The sequence below is a fragment of the Engystomops pustulosus genome, chromosome 1 (genome assembly GCF_040894005.1).
Source record: "Engystomops pustulosus chromosome 1, aEngPut4.maternal, whole genome shotgun sequence".
In the NCBI taxonomy this organism is placed as follows: Eukaryota; Metazoa; Chordata; class Amphibia; order Anura; family Leptodactylidae; genus Engystomops; species Engystomops pustulosus.
In genome coordinates this window covers 38,474,740-38,492,320 of record NC_092411.1, presented here as the reverse complement: position 1 = coordinate 38,492,320, position 17,581 = coordinate 38,474,740, and positions in this window count along the sequence as shown.

Here is a 17,581-nt window from a genome sequence, read left to right as displayed (position 1 = left end):
CTGACCAGTGCACCTTTTCCCCATGTTTTGTGTCTCCCAGGTGGCTTGTGGTAAACTTCTTTTGGATATCTTTGAGAAATGGCTTCTTCTTGCCACTCTTCCATGAAGGACAGATTTGTGCAGTGTATGACTGATTGTTTTCCTATGGGCAGACTCTCCCACCTCAGCTGTGGATCTCTGCAGTTCATCCGGCGGGATCATGGGCATCTTGGCTGCATCTCTGATAAAAAAAAATCTCACACATCTATTTTAAACATTCTTACTTTGCTAGTTTTTCTTTACACTTGCCTAAAACTTTTGCACAGTACTAAATGACATGAATATCATCATTAACAAAAAAAAATAATCTTTCTTATTCGTAAATGCAACCGAAAACAATAACTTAGAGGATGGATGTGTAAACAGAGCAGAACTGCGACGTTGTCTTTGTAATATAGTAAAATAGTTCACACGTGTCTCCACATGTTCAATTAAAACACAAACATCTCTGTTATACTGAGTCTAAATTACCGCAGTAAATCTTTCATCTTTGCCAATTTCACATCAAACACTTGGAAAGTATAAACCCCTGGCTAGTAGCTTGCAGCTTCCTTATTAGAGCACTGTAACAAGGCCTCTCAGTCTTGCCCTTCGGATGCGATGTTGATCTGCACGGCTTTGATGTGCGCCTCTGAATGCCTGTAGTAATATGAACAAACATAACGCAGGTTTCCTCCAAGTCCATTTATCAAATCATCTATATGTAGGTATCAAATCTAAACAAGTCCGAAAGCATCCATAAACTAGGACAGATATAATCACGATTCTTATTGGAGTGTGCCAATAGTCTATAAACCATTTGTTCTATTAAATTCTTGTTGTAATATCTGACCCAAATACTCTATATTCAAACTGCGTGTACATGAATTTAAGAAGTGTCCGCACCACATATGTGTTGCACGCAACCCTTTTGTATCGTGGTTGCACTATTCTTCACGTGTAACAAATTTTGTAACTGAAAGGGGCGTTTTGGTGTACAGTGTGTCTCACACTCCATGTTTTGGGCTGCAAGGTGGCTCAGTGGTTAGCACTACAGCCTTGCAGCGCTGGTGTCCTGGGTTCAAATATCATCCAGGTCAATATCTGCAAAGAGTTAGTATGTTCTTTCCGTGTTTGCTTGGGTTTCCTCTAGATTCCTCCAAAACATACTGGTAGGTTGATAAGATTGTGAGCCACATGGGGTCAGGGACCAATTTGGCAAGCTATCAGTGCACACTTCATACGTAAACAGCACATTTTGCACTGTTTTAAGTAAATGTGGGCCTGTGAGTGTCATTCGCGTTGAATGCATCACACTCTCCAGTGTATAAGGGGCCTCATGTGAGAAGGATCAGCTGTCATCAGAAAATCCATACCTCCCAACCATCCTGGATCCAGCATGATAGTCCCAACTTTCAGGCTTTGTCCCACTATCTCGCCCAGGGAGGTATGTGCCAGGACATCAACTCTGCCAGCATCCTCTGGACATCGACAGCTCCCTGTACAATCACTGTGACTCTGCTTTTGTGTGTAGCAGAGCCAGCAACATGTGATGATGTCATCCCTGCATGCTGGCTTCACTGCTACATACAGCAGAAGGAGAGAAGGGAGGAGCTGCTGTAGGGGAACAGGGAAAGGTGAGCATCTGTTTATTATTTTACTGTGAAGGCACAATATGAGTGAGAGCTGCTGTGGGGGCACAATAGGAGGAGGAGCTGCTGAGGGTGCAAAATGAGAGGGGAAGCTACTGGGGGGTGCACATAAGGGGGGAGCTGCCTGGGGTCAAAATAAGAAGGGGATTTAAAAGGTTTATCTGAGATTTATAAATAAATTAAGGATGGGCTGGGGCGGGCTTTTTAAAAATAATAAATGTGTACTCACCTCCTCTGGCGCTGCTGATGTCCTGCGCCGTGGTCCGTCTTGGAGGAGGTGAGTACACCTTTACTATTTTTAAAAAGACCGCCCCAGCCCGGCCCTAAGTTATTTTGTATATCTTGTATAACCCCTTTAATATGAGGGGGAGCTGGGGGCACAATATAACCGGGGAAAGTGAAGGTCACTAAGGGGGAAATTATACTGTGTGGGGTGGAGATAGGGGCAAAGCAAAAGGCATGCTTCAGGGCCAAAAAATAATTCCTTGGCATGTTTTCTCTGTGTCCCTGTGAAAGTTTAGAGGTATAGGACTCAAATAGTCTGTTTATTGCAGATCTTTTTTTTATTTTTAGACTCCATTTCTTCCTTTTGATTCAAATATGCTGTGTACCTACTAACTGTACTTTGGTATGGGTCTGGAGGTACAAAATCTGTGTGATTTTCTTTTTTAGGTGAGCAATGTGTGTTTTTTGTAAGGTATTTTTTAGACTTTATTATTTTTTTATATAAAACTTTATTTTTTTACTTTTTTATATATTACTTTGTACACTCCATTCTTGACCCTAGCTTTTCCGATCCTGGTTGTTAGTGCTGGGTTGTGATAAGACAACCCAGCACCATCTTCAGCAGGTTCATGCCATCTTCTTCTGATATGGCACTCTAGAAAGGCATTGCATCAGAAGAAGTACAGTACCTACAATGACCGATGTAAAAAGCTGATATGTCAGTCATTAAGGTGTTGAAAAAGATCATATACTTACCTCTCCTGCTCCTGTGCAGCTGCAATACTGGCCGTCACTGCCGGGTCTTTGCCGTTACCACAGCTGAACAGGAGCGGGGAGAGAGGTAAGTATATGGTCTTTATTATTTTTAAAGCCCCATCCCCCAAGCCATAAAATAAAATAAATACCCGGACAACCCCTTTAACAAATCGATTTCTGAAAAGATTGTTTTATACATGTAAAAACCAGTAGTTTGAAATTCAGATTTCAAGTTGGCGTCATTGTTTTACGCTAAGGGTTAGAGAATCTGCTTGGGACTGTGTAAAGTCGACAGTAGGATGGATTATGTTGTAGTGTGTTTAGAAAGTTAAAAATGAGGCTACCTTGGCATCCGAGACTGAGGTTAAAATGGCACGGCTTCCTGCTGAGAAACCGATGATATGGGTCAGTGTGATTTATGATTATAGTGCAAGGTCAACGAGACATTGTTTTATATCCCTCGTCAGCCTGGCGCATTAATGGAACTCTCCTTGTAGGAATCTGGTTAGTCTTTAGAGGACATTGCTCCCTGGAAAAAAAGGAAAACAGGTCTTCTTCAAATTGAAGATAACTATTTACTGCTACCTACAGGTGCAATATATGGCGATTAAAGGGGTTGGCCACTTTACCGCATGTTTTTTGTAATGTGTGTATAAGTATGAGGGGCAGGATATTAGGTAATTTACCAATATAAATATATTAAAAGTTCTGCACCACTTTCTTGATATGTAAAGTGAGGCATCATCCGCCAGACATTCCTGACCACAAAATGGCTGCAGATGGAGGGCCATGTGATCTCTAACTGTCCATGAAAAATCGCCCTGCCAGGACCTTATGAAAATATTTATGATTATAAGATTAAGGTTCTATTTTTCGGACAAAGGTGCACCGGATTATAAGGCGCACCATCAATAAATTCCTGCTAAAACGTCTAGGTTCATATATAAGGCGCACCTGATTATAAGGATGAATGACCAGCAGGTGGCAGACCTGTACACAGCTCAAGGCAGCTGTTGTCTGTAGGTACAGTTCATATATAAGGCGCACTGGACTATAAGGCGCACCTTTGATTTCTGCGAGAATCAAAGGATTTTTTGTGCGCCTTATAATCCGAAAAATATGGTATATGCAGATGTGAATGGCATCAAATATCAGACGTCCAAGGATGCCATCATGAGCAGCAGCCAGTTAAAGTGCAATAAAGCAGAGGCTATATACTCAGTCTATAGTCAGCAGTACACAACAAGCAAGTGCATCAAATTAGCTGAACATGATGACCAGTGTCCAATAAAATATGTCAAAACACTTCTGCTGGTATTTCCCTCCATACTCTAGTTGAGAGGTTTTTTTAATAATTAAACTATATATTATTTTTTACATGAAAAATTTACTGTAATTTTACATTACTTTTTTACTATTAGTATAATATATTGATAGTAATAATTATTATTAAATATTATTAGTGTTGTTGTTTTTCATTGCCTTTAAATGTGATTATATGAAGGACTTGTTATCTGTCAGTGCCGGGTATATACGGTAAGTATTATTTCTACAGGAGGAGAACACATTTCCTGCCATGATTTCTGTCTTGAATACATCTTAGATCTGGAAATGTCTAAACTTGACAAAGTTGCCTGTGGCAGTGATTTTTGCCACATGATTTTGTACTTATAATCCATACTCTAGCTTTACCTGCAAATCTTACACAAGGTTTAATTTTCACAACGTATTACTGAAAAAGTTTATTTTTAGAATGTTTATGGCAATGTGCAAAATATTTATCAAATTACTACAACACAGATAAGGATTTTTGTTTTTAATCACTGCAAAGCTTTGCAAATCAAATGAAGAAATGAAACTAAATGAAAAAATTTTAAAATCAAGAGTGGTGCATTTTTACACAATAGGCAGATTATTTTTAGTATATATCTTCTGTTTAATGATGCAAAAAAAAATAAATGTATCCCAATACTTGAAGGCCTCCTTCCTTCTAAAATCAACTTTTAAAATTATGCTAATAAGTAAGAGAGGTTTTAAGGGGTATTGCCAGGGCACCTCCATGCTGCCGCTTCACGGGCTGTTACACTATGCAGGAGCGTATAGGGAGCAGAAAATGGGGCTGTAAACGGGTGCGCTCGTAACCAATTGCAGAGGAGTATCTTCATCAAGACTTGATGCAGAGCTTAAACCAATTCATTTTTATTTCAAAGATATAAAATCCAAAGTGCAATGGTCACTTTGATGAAGTCTTGATGAAGATACTCCTCTGCAATTGGTTACGAGCGCACCCGTTTATAGCCCCATTTTCTTCTCCCTATACGTATATACTTACGGTTCCTTCGGTTACCGGTCATTGGAGCATTGGGGAGCTGCTGAAGTAACGATCAAAAGAGCTCTCTAAAAGGGAGAAAGTCATCCTTCCCTTGATTTCCGTACTGCACTCTTACAAGTGGTGAGCACCTTTGAATATTTGCCTGGACACAAACCCAATATCTTGACGTTATTACGCGAGGCGCCGTCCTCTTCCGTTGTCATTTTTGTTTTTGTTCTTTTCTTCACACTATGCAGGAGCACTGTCCCTTCTCATTGTATGCTTAAACTTACTCTGCTGCATCAGACAGAGGGACTAGGGGGAGTGGAAGACAGTGTTATAGTCTGTGAAGCTGTAGCATGTAGGGGCTCTGGTAATACTCCCCAGAGCCCTTCCAGCTAATAATTCTAAAACTTGATTTTAGAAGGAAGGAGGCCATGGATAACAACTATAAAAAGACTACCACAGTCACTAACGCCCGATTTTTCACATTTTTTGATGGACACAGTTCAGCCGCGACACAAACACACTTTATAAAAACTAAACTGCTTGATTGTTCTTTTCAGTGCAAAGTCAGACAGAAAACTGCAGCACTTTAATAAATGTGGGCAAATTTGTTCTCCCTTCAGAATAGATTGGCCCAGATTTATCAAAAGTAGTGCAGTCTGTACTATGTGCAGCTAGCCTCAGTAATGTGCAGGGGGTGCCCGATTGTTGAATACAGGCACACGGTCTTCATTAATCTAACCCCCCCAACTTTTTTTTTTAATATACAGTGTTTGACACAATTCTGTCCAGTCATAGTTATAAATGTGGCGCATGTTCGAATTGGCACCAAAACACTCCTTTAGGTGCAAAATTTCGTGGCGCGGCAAGCGGCTTGCACGTTCTTTTCAGTGCAAAGTCAGACAGAAAACTTTATTAAAAACTTTAATAAGTATGGGCCATTATGTCCAGTCTAGCCAAGTGTTCACGTGCATGGTAGAGTCAAAAGGAATAGCTGTCAGATGACAGTTATGTATGGCCGACTCTGTGGTTCCCACATTATATCGAGGCACTTTACATCTCTATGCATCCTTCTCCTTGAATCCCAGTGCTGCCATTCATCTAGAGCTCGGAGCCACGGATCCTCCTCTGACCCCCACACCAAGTTGTTTGCCTCTTCACAAGTCACAAGACAAGAGAAGACTATGAAGAGGATTTAGTCATTCTAGCCCCTGGCAAATAAGCTAATGAGTGTTTGACAATGCAAAGCGCACTCGGCAGAACCTAAATGATCTGACCTGGCGCTGCGAGCTACTTTACTTCAATACAATAAATCAATTGTTCCTCTTCTAGCGTTTACACCGCCCCATTTTGCTTTTCCTTTGGGAAATTAAAAGCAAAAGTTTGCGAGTGTCTTACTGAAGGGATTTATTTAAGGCAAAGCTGGGTTATACATGTCATCATTCATAAAATATTCATCCCGTCTATTATTACAAATGTAAGGGCTAAAATATATCCCAGAGCTGAGAGCTTATTAAATAGATTATAGGGAAATACAGTCAGAGGAGAAGGGGACGTGAGCTGCTACTATTCCCGTCCAGCCCCGGTGGCCTCACATCCACTCTAATGTGCAGTAATTGTGTTATTTAATAACACAGACATTGTGCTGCATTGGCATTGTAAGTAATCATCGCCATCATCCATATTGTATGGCTAATGATTAACCAGGCCGTCATCCATCCCACATGTTGTATTTCTACAGCCATTTGTAATTTGAAGCTAAATGCAGCTCAATCTTCATGAAAAACTTGTAAACAGATGAGATTTACAACTATTTCCAGCAGTTTAATACACTGGATGAAAAGAATAATAACAACCTTAAATAATATTCACCTATTTGACAAATCTTTGTGAAAATTGAGACACATAAGAAATATCATCAGGAAAAAGGAAAAGGTATTCTCCGGCGAATTCATTAAAAACATTAAAGTTTTATTCCATAATCGATTTAAAAAAACATGATAGTGTGCACAATGTCAGAACATAGTTGGCGTGTTTCGGACGGGACATCGTCCTTAGTCGTAACCAACACACAACACAAAAAATATCAAACTTTCTGGACTAATCCGTGGAACCTGAAGGTGTAGATTCAAGCAGTGGAGTAATTTGAAGGGGTTGGCCACTGATAAAAAACTTTACCAGACACAAGACCCTACTAGGGTCACCCATGTCTTAATTACACTGGTAAGTTTCCATTGGAGTGGTGTGCGGATGTGTAACCCTTGCTGGACAGGGCTGAGCTCCAGAGAGCAGTGTGTGGCTTAATCAACCCAAACCGTGTTCACATGTTGTGTTTTGGTAGTTAGAGTTCTCCTTATGGAGACTTTGCCAGTTAAGGACACCTTGTAGACGTGTGGAGACTTGTAGCCAATGATGCTAGAGGATTCTGGGAAATATGCAAATATGTTTTCCAGAATGGGACAAGGAAAACAATGCCTGTTTTTTTCTACCTTGACAGGCTGCCCCTTGGCCATCAGGTCTTTCAAGAAAGAAAACGATGATCCAGCTCGATAAAAGAAGCTGGATTAAAATATTTGACACACAAGTTTAAGTGATGTCAGCGCAAAGGGGCGTATTTACCCGAACCCCAGGTGTTTTAATCACCGGAGCTGACATTCACTGAAACCATCATGAGTAAGATCACTCTAAGTGTTTGAAACGTGTTGACTTGTCCTGGCTGTTCTGAGATATGATGAGATTTTCCTTATTGACTACATATACCCTCCAGCAAAGGGATCAGTGCCTAAGACATCAAGAGCCTTACTTACGAAAGGGTGAGCTGCTGTTTATTCTTTGATGCCTTTCCAGAAAGAGCAGATTCCTAGCTGTAGACTGTTTAGCCCTCTTTGCATCTCATCAGTACAGCAGAGGGAACTAGTTTGGCTGAGTGAGAGGCTATTAACCAGGGTCAGGAAGCAAGCATTCTCCTTATGGAGACCTTGCCAATAAGAGCTGCCTTGTAGGCGTGTGGAGACTTCCAGCCATTGATGCTCCAATAGTGGATTTGGGAAAACATGCAAATATGTTTTCCAGGATGGGACAAGGAAAATAATGCCACTTTTTGCTACCTTGCAGCCTCTCTTAACACTAAGCATGAATTTTAGGAAGTCTTCTGTTCTTTACTGAGAAGTTAATGAAAGGTAAATATAGGCTCCAATAGAATATAAAATGTCTCTGATCACAATCCAGGGTCGTCTCCAGTATTCAGTAGGTCCTGGGCGACAGAGCCTCAATGGACCCCTTTGCAGTTAACTCACACGGCAGCATTAAAAATTCAGAAACTAAAACAGTCCCCTGTTCCCTGAAATATTCCCTAGTTTATCATTCCAAAAAGCCCCCTTATGGGTATTTTATATAAAGGCCGCCTCACCACCTATGGATTTATTAGATACAGCCCCCCTCACCATCATGGATTCCTTATGTACAGACTTTTGCGGGTCCCCTCAGCAGCTCTGGGCCCTGGCACTTGCCTGGCTATGCCCAGTGCTTGCACCACCCCTGTCTCCTTCTGTGCTGAACACTAAAATAAGAATCTCCCAAATATCCATTTTTTACAATGCATAAAATAGACATCAAGTATAACAGTTCCTCTGTGTCTTTATTTTCTCCCTTCTATCGGGGCTGAGTAGGAATGATATCATGCACGAGGTGTATTATTAAACAGATATCATGTGCTAGGCACATGCTCATAATAAAACTACGGCCAAAGTGTGTTCGGCAACACCATCTGTGGTGCCTGGAGCGGGGTCTGAAGAGGCAGCAGCTAATACCATCCAGAGACTGGGGAAATACTGGATAATTACAACGTTCCGTCCATCCGAGCGGTTCCTATGTTTCCATTTTACAGCCAACCTTCAAGGAGGTCACATTTATTAGAGCAATAACAAAGCTCTCCGTTTATCTTCGCTGTTGCAGTGAAAACGGTGATCAATCTTCTGGCTGTAGTCACATTTTTTCTTCTTCCAAACCACTGAGCTAATTACATTTCCAACACATGGTATTAGAGTGAGCAGCGTGTCTGCTCTCGTCCCCCTGCTCTGGTATGTATACATATTACATAATTTTTTTTTTTTTTAATATTTGAGATGCCATTACTACTGTAAATCATTATGAAGGCAAGTTTATAATAGTTAGGCAAAGATCTTACATGATATAACACATTCTGATAACCTGCAGTAATGTACCATGCGAGAGAATGCGGTTTTATAAAATTCTATTCATATACATTATAAACAATGAGATTTTGGAGATTTTGTCTTTTCAGGACACCTTTGCAGGTGTATGGAGACTTAATGCCATTCATTCTCCATGATTCTGGGAAGGAAATATGCAAATATGTTTTAGGAAAAGAAAAACTTTGCCTCAGAACTACATTAAAAGGCAACGTCAACCAGCATCTCCTCTAGCCACTAGTCACCTGCACGATGATGACATGCAAAAACATAGAAATAGAATGTCCACTGTCCACATTTTGGAGTTTGTTCTTTTTGGAAGAGACATAGTAGTATGGCTATTAACTCACATCTTGTTATTAGGCTTCTTGTAAGTCATACATTGATAGGGAACTGCCTTTTAAAGGAAATCTACCAGCAGATTCAGGGATTTTGAACCAAACACATTCACATGTTGTTGAGTTCCCTCTTGGTTCAGATCTGGTCTTGTTTTAGATTCTTGTGCCCTTGTTCTATTTAAAAAAGGCTTTTAAAGATACGCAAATGAGCCTCAGGGGCTCTGAGGGACGTCACCAGAGTCCCTTTGGGATCCATCCTCTACATTCTTCCCGGCGACAGAGCAGGGGGTGTCACCAAACTCTTGACAATTCGCTTACATGTGCAGTCATCTCTGCACAGTCTGAATTACAGAGAACCAGCTATGCACTGTACAGAGAGACCGCACATACGCAGAATGACTGAGAACCAGGTCACATCATTGGCTTACTGGCTGGGGAAGGAGGAGGCAGAGACAAGGTATGGTTCAACACATGAGTGGATCCTTATGCCTACAGCCAATTTGACTATCACTACACTGGTGTATGGATGCTAAGTGCTCCTTTTATTTTACCCTTCAGTCTCCTTGTGGAGACGTGGATTTCCGTAGGACCCCTATGAAAAGTCACTGGTGTGAAGCCAGACAAAGCAGCAATGACAGGGCAGACACAAGTCCAGAAATTGAGAATGGAGCAAAACAAAGCTGCAACACAGACAGCAATTGCAGACCAGAAGCTATAACCAGTGGTATAGATATTATACTATATAGTAGATAAGAATGAAAAAAGATATAGGACCATCAAGTCCAACCAATAAATATTACAGTGTTGATGCAGAGGAGGGATAAAATAACCCTAGCAGACTGATGCCAAATGGCCCAAAGTAGAGAAAAGTTTGTTCCCGACCCTACATATGGTAGCCAGAATAACTCCCTGGGTCAACATCAAACTTACTAAATGTTTTATCCCATTAGGAATGAACCAGAGACTATAGTCGGGAAAAAAGAAACCAGGAAAGAAACTGGAAGAAAACTGAAAACCTACCAACAAGAATCAACCTTTTATGGTAGATCTGATGGTAGGTACCAACTAATCTTCTAAGCCCTAAAGTATTTCCTCTAATCCTATAATACTTGCTAACCTAATTGTCATTTTATCTAACTAATATGCAAATTTTCTGCAAAGGCTACTGAGGTGTGGAGTAGCTTTAGCTCCCATAGCCCAAAGAGGCTACTCCATGCCCCAGTTAGATAAAGTTTTATTAGTTAGTTAGTTAGTTAAAGGTTACATCAGGTAAGGAAGAGTTATAAGATTAGGGAGAGATAGTTTAGGGCCTAGAATGTTAGTAGGAACCTACCATCAGATCTACTTTGATAGGTTGATTCCTAATGGTAGGTTTCCTTTAACAGATCAGGACTGAATAGGAGCAGAGCTAAATTAAATTCACCGGAGCTATATTGGAGTGTGGAAGAAGCAGGACTGAAACATGGTCTAGAATCTAGACAAGGGTCATCACCTGGAGAGCAGGGTCGATACAAAACATAGCAAATTTAGAATCCAAAAAACAAGGCAGAATTCAGAATCCAAGAGAGTCACTCATTTCTATGCTAATGAGTAACGGAGCGAAAAACAGAGCAAATGTAAACCGGATACGCCACCAGGATTAAATGGCATCCATCTAGGAGGAAGGTAAATTCATGAGGCCTAAGAAAAACACCTATCAGGTAATACTGAAAGTTTAAATTCATATGGGATAAGGCAAGAAAAAAAAAAGATGCTGAATGGAAGAGCATTTAGTACCTTTGGTTTAAGTTTTAGTTAGTTATTTAAAAGATTCAAATAGATGCATTTTTAATTGATTTTTATGATTTCGTATTATGCAAAGTATCACTCAAAATTGTTCCTTTTAGTTCATATGTAGAGGGCATTATGCAACAACTTTGCAACAGATTTATCAAAGCAAATGTGTTAGAAGAGACCCCCTCCTAATAGCAATTAATATGCAATTGCACATATTTATAGCCAGGTGTGTGCACAGCTTGTGTGATCTATCATGATGCCAGGAAACATTACTTGTTTAGACACTGGAATCATATAGGAGGTAATGTCTTTTTGTTATAGTTAGATAAAATATTTTAACCCAAATAGAAAAAATTGTATTTTGTAACATACATGAATAAACATCAAATGTTGTTATGTTGGGTTATTCCTGCAGAAGGGAAAATGAGCAGTGCCGTATACTGTACCTATAATTTCATACCCAGTGTTGTTTTCTGTTGGATACAGAACCCGTCATAAAAATATTGGGGGACATTTACTATGGGATTTCTGCCTTTTTGTTCATGTACTATAGAGGGATATTGCATTTCCGTAATATGGTGCAATATGGAAGCCAACAAAAAGTGCCTTAAGCTCTTTGGTATGGAGCCAGGGTGTAAATTAGAGGGATTCAGAAAATGCTGTCACGCCAGGGCCAGGAAACTTAGGGGGACCATAAAGTGTCTCTTCCCGATATCAGGAAGCTAGTACAGGCGGTCCCCTACTTAAGAACACTCGACTTACATACGACCCATAGTTACAAACGGATATTGGTAATTTATTGTACTTTAGTCCTAGGCTACAATAAACAGATGAAACAGTTATCAAATGTGTCTATAATGAAGCTTTACTGTTAATATTGATTCTTATGACAACCCAACATTTTTTAAATTAAATTGTCACAGAGACCAAAAAAGTTCTGTCTGGGATTACAATGATAAAATATACAGTTCCGACTTACATACAAACTCAACTTAAGAACAAACCTACAGACCCTATATTGTATGTAACCCGGGGACTGCCTGTAATAGGAACAATGGGGGAAATGTATTAATGAGTGGGGCATTTGACCAGTGAAGAGTAGAACTAGACAGATCTTTGCTCCCCCAGATTTATTATTGTGTCTGATGCTGGATAATTAATCTGGTGCAGTATAAGACTGGTGAATCCTACTTTACACCTCCTATTAGTTGGTCTAGTTTGCTGCACCACAATTTCAAACTTTCTGCTACACAGACTGAATTTTCTGGTGCACAGGTTATTTTCTGGAAACGTTGATACATCTCCCCCTATATGTTTAGCAGGTTAATAAGGTATTTCTTGCCCAAATAAAGGGAATAGTACTATATAATAGTAATACTTATGTCAACCATTGGGGAGGCCCAAAACAATTTTTGGACTGGACCCCAGCAGCTGCAAGTTACACCTCGGATGGAGCTGGTTACATTGTGTGCCATAAAAATTGCTCTAGTTAATGATGGGACAGTAAATGGGCACATCCGTAATGTATTATACAGTACAGACACCTGCCATTATCAGCATTAATTGGAGTAGTTTACCTGTTGGTGAAATCTGACAATGGTACCTAAACAGTGGCAATGCATTGGAAAGCGCTGATTGGTTCCCGTAACAGCTTCTGGGATTACTATTAGAGCAATTTATTTACAATATACAGTATAGCTGTATCTTGCATGAGTGATCAAACCCCCAAATGGTCAAATATCCAAGGGAGTCTGAAAAAGTAGTAAAAAATGACATGGTGGTAACTCATAGCTACTGTTATAGGTGGAGTGGACACTCACTGCTAAGCGGCCATTCATAAAGTCAATCACAAAGCGGTATTGCAGCAACCATATATCCGCGATATCACATTCCAAATACTGTGGAATATAACATTTTGCACCATAAATGCATCCGAATTGATACGCAGTCAACAAGAATGCATGCAAAGCAACAATAAATGTGAAAGAATAAGCCTAAAATCCTTCAACAAGAGGAGCATAAAAAGTCTAGATTTTACAACAGTTGACAATAAAGTTGGTGATATTGAAAGCTGGACCATAACCTGAATACTCGGTCATCCTGCTGAATGTCCAGTTTAATAAAACCCTAGTGATAGGTAGTTATGGGTGTTCACAAATGGCTTTATTAAAAGAGGTAACTTATAAACAGAACTTTACAGGGTTATTTCATTTACTAAAGTGCACTCAACTAATTGAAGGTTTTATGGCCTTCCACATAACACCTATGACTGCACTGCACATATCATATATCTGATGCTGGACAAGGATGATGTAAGTTTAACAGGAGCCGACCTTACATAAGACACATCATCCCATATATGTAAAAAGGATTAAAAATGTTTAAGAGAAATCTGAGTAACAGTGTCCAATCTATGTCCTAACGAGTAAAAGTATTGTGAAATGTCATATAATATTACCAGACTGAGCTTATATAATGTAAAAGCAAGCCGGACTCCGTCCATTTTTAACATTTACAATATAATAAGATGTTAGCACTAAACAATGACTAAAAAAAATACAGTGAAACAAAAAAAATCTGTATGTATTTCATTTTTTTATTTAGAAAAATGTGTTTATAAATTGGTGTATTATATCGAGGAAACCCTAGGCAGGTGCAGTAAGCCTACATTCACATTAGAACTGTGTTTTACATTCACACAACCTTCTCCAATGCCACAATAACATCTTAATTCTTGGGCATAACGTTACATATGCAGAAAATCAACTGCTATTATAAGGATTTTGGTGGCAGGAAAGCCCAACATGGAACTGCTTCCTGACATGATAAAGGGTAATTTGAGTTTGTTACAGCTGATTGGTTGAGCTCCTATGTTCCCCTACAACCCCAGGATTACGTTACAATTCCTATAAATTGTTATTCCTATAAATTCCTTATTTGTGTCACATGAAACGATTGCGACACAATCCGATCGAAAATGCAGCAGCGGGACCTTAGTAAATAAGCCCCATACTGCAAGGTATCAAGGCTTGTACTTGTGTCTCCTTTTGGCAAGTCGGCGTGGAGAGGGCCGTGCTGGGCTGCGGATTGGCCTGTTGCTTGGGACCAGGACCCCCCTCCGACAGCGCCAGTCCCTATTTCAGCTCCTAGCTGTATCCCTGCCTGGTGTAGAATTTCCGCAGCCGCGTAGTTGTGTGCCATACATACTAAGAGGCTGAAACATATTAGTACCCAAGCCAGCTTGGGTTAACATCAAGCACTGCCGTGCAGCTGCTAGCACTTTGCTACTGAGTAGGAGACTCTGGGGGGATTTTTTTAATTTAAGCGCTGGAAGTGTAATTTTTTGTGTAAGTTTGTGACGCAAGGGATCAATGATTTGGCGCACAAACAAAAATGATTAGAAATTCTCTGTCTCCTCCACAGGTTCGCCATTTCTTGCAATTTAGGGGATAGGGAATGCGGAAAAAAGTCAATGGAAGTGAAGTTTACTTTCCACCCCTCTGAATTTTCATCTGTATTGCAATACTCTTTATCACAGTTTTATGAAAACCAATTGTAAGGGCAAAGTATACAAGGATGCTGCCTAATCTTACATGGATGGGAATGGCAGCACAATTATGATTGTGCCTATGTGTTATTTTTGTGTTTTATTCATTTACCCATCTGTAGAAGCAATTTCCTTCCGCGCTCTTCATCTGTAAAATTGCATTATAGTAGCAGTTTTCGGAGGAGCGGCACTTGTTAATGAGAAGTATCCCTTGGTGCTAGATACAAATGTAATTCTTTCTGGTGTTCTAGTAACACATTGAATTTGCGGTTGACACTTGGAGAGACATAAATAATGTAACTCGTTAACAGAAAGCCATTGCAGAATACCTGGAGGCCACATTACTGCAGCACACAGCTATTTCTATACATAGACCTTCCCTATAAACACCAGAGCCAGAGCTACGAGCTAAAGGCGGTTAAAGTGTAATCCATATCCTTTACTGCATTAAACCAGGATTAGTGGACACTGGAGAGAACAGCATGGCGCCACGCAAAATAAGACTAGTTTTTCAATTTCCATTTTAGTGAACAGAAAACTTTTCTAACATTTTTTTCTCATTTCTAGATTAGAATATTATCTCCCTTAGCGGTATAATACTTTTATGTAACCTAAATAACATATGTCCAATGTCCAAGTGGTATTAGCTACTATATAGGTAACACAAAAACTCCATTGCCATCGCAGTGCCGCTATTGCCGTCTATGGGGACGTACATGCGGGCGCAAATTTGCGGCTGCATGTACGTCCCCGCAGACGGCCATGGGAATGAGCACAATATACGTCCCCCACAGAAGCAATGGGCGCACGGCGCCACATGTGCCCTATCTTTTAGGCGCTGTGCGTCATATATCCCTACGAAGAGGGGCTGGGTGAACAGCGCTCACCTCCTCCTCCTCTACCCGTGCACCGACGGGCGTCTGAATGCAGCCTAAGTATATGTTGAAGGGAACCTGTCACCAGAGACCCTCTTTTAGACTCCCACATGCCCTCACGGACACTGAACTGCATATCTCCAGACAGTGTTTTTTTAATAGTTCTGGCATTTTTAGTTAAAAACGATAAAATGGATTAAGGTAGACCTGGATCCCTGACAGCTTGTGTCCTGGGTCATTGGGGCATGTTCAGCATGGAGAAGAGTCCCTGCTCCCTGTGGAGAATGCCTTCCCCCTCCCTTTTACTTCTTGCCCCCTCCCTCCTCTTCTTCCTTTTCTCGCTGACCGCAACAAGCACAAAAACCCATCTCGGCTTATACTTGAGTGTATAAAAAAATAAACTTAAATACTTACTCTCTGACGCTCACTTCGTGTCCTTTTCTCCTTGCAGCCTGTCTTCTTTTTGAATCTTCATGGCAGTGTGCCAGAGGGACGTCTATGGTCTCTACACACTATGACGTAGCGTGTCGCTGCCCGATCATAGTGTGTACGTGCGGGTAGAGCATCTAGACGTGCCTCTGACCCCACTGCTGGGAAACCAGAGAACGAGGAAGAAGTAGAGCCATGAGTAAAAGAAGAAGCCAGAAGTATACTTGAGTCAACGGGTGTCATTTATCTTATTTCTCCCTTCTCTGAGCTTTTTGCTCCTGTAGTCTCTTTATCAAATGCAGGGGTTTTTTTGAGCCTCATCAGCCGCAAATTTTTAAAAAGGCGCAACTTTGTTGCACAAATCATACCATTGCCTTTCCTAAGAATTGTCAGGACGGTGTGTTATTGCACAATTATTAGCAACATATAGCTGCAAATCAATGTTAAATATGGTGCAAACATCTGGAAGGAGGCAAAATACAAAGGCAAATTAGGCTTTGGAGAAAATTTGCGCAAATGACCCAAAGCGCTCAAAAAGTTACTAAAATACACAAAAACGGTGCATCAGACTAAGATAAATCTGCCGCTATAAGTTTTTCCAGTTTTCTTTGGTGCAATTAAGGTACCTCTGCTTATACTCAAGTATATATATATATATATATGGTAAATCAACAAGAAAAGTAAAATTAATCGAAACTTTCTATGGATCTGTTAAACCTCTGTCATTATCTTATATACAAGATTCATCCATTGCAAAATTATTTGGATTCGATTTGATGCATGAAAATCACCAGAAAATCTATGAATCGGCGAATCTCTAGGTACAATGAAATTTTTTAATGGCATATTAATTACAATATAATAAATGCCACATATGAGCAAACCAGAATAATGAAATATTTTCTTAAATGCCAGGGAACATAGGAAAATACACCTGAAGTCAGTGTATATAGCGTTGGCCTCCTCCCCCACAGCATCCTCTGCCAGGTCCAGTATGTGATAACATTTTATAAACTCCATGCTTCATTGCACATCGCTGCACATCAACCTCTCATGGTTGTCAAGTTCTTTCAAGGCGGATTCTTTGGTCATGAAGCAACTAACATTTTTTTCTATTTCTCATTATTACATGGTTATATGAGAATATGACCTTTTTCTCCCTCAAATTATCACATATTATGCCTTTAGTTTTTTTTCTCCACTTTATAAATAATTACATAAACAAAGTTCACTTGCAATTCAATTGGAATTAAAGGGATTTTCTGGAAAATACAAAAACTTTAAGAAAAGTATATAGCCTGCCAGCTCCCTGCAGTATATAGCCTGCCAGCCCCTGAAGTGTATAGCCTGCCAGCCCCCTGTTGTATATAGCCTGCCAACCGCTGTAGTATATAGCCTCCCAGCCCCATGCAGTATATAGCCTGTCAGCCCGCTGTA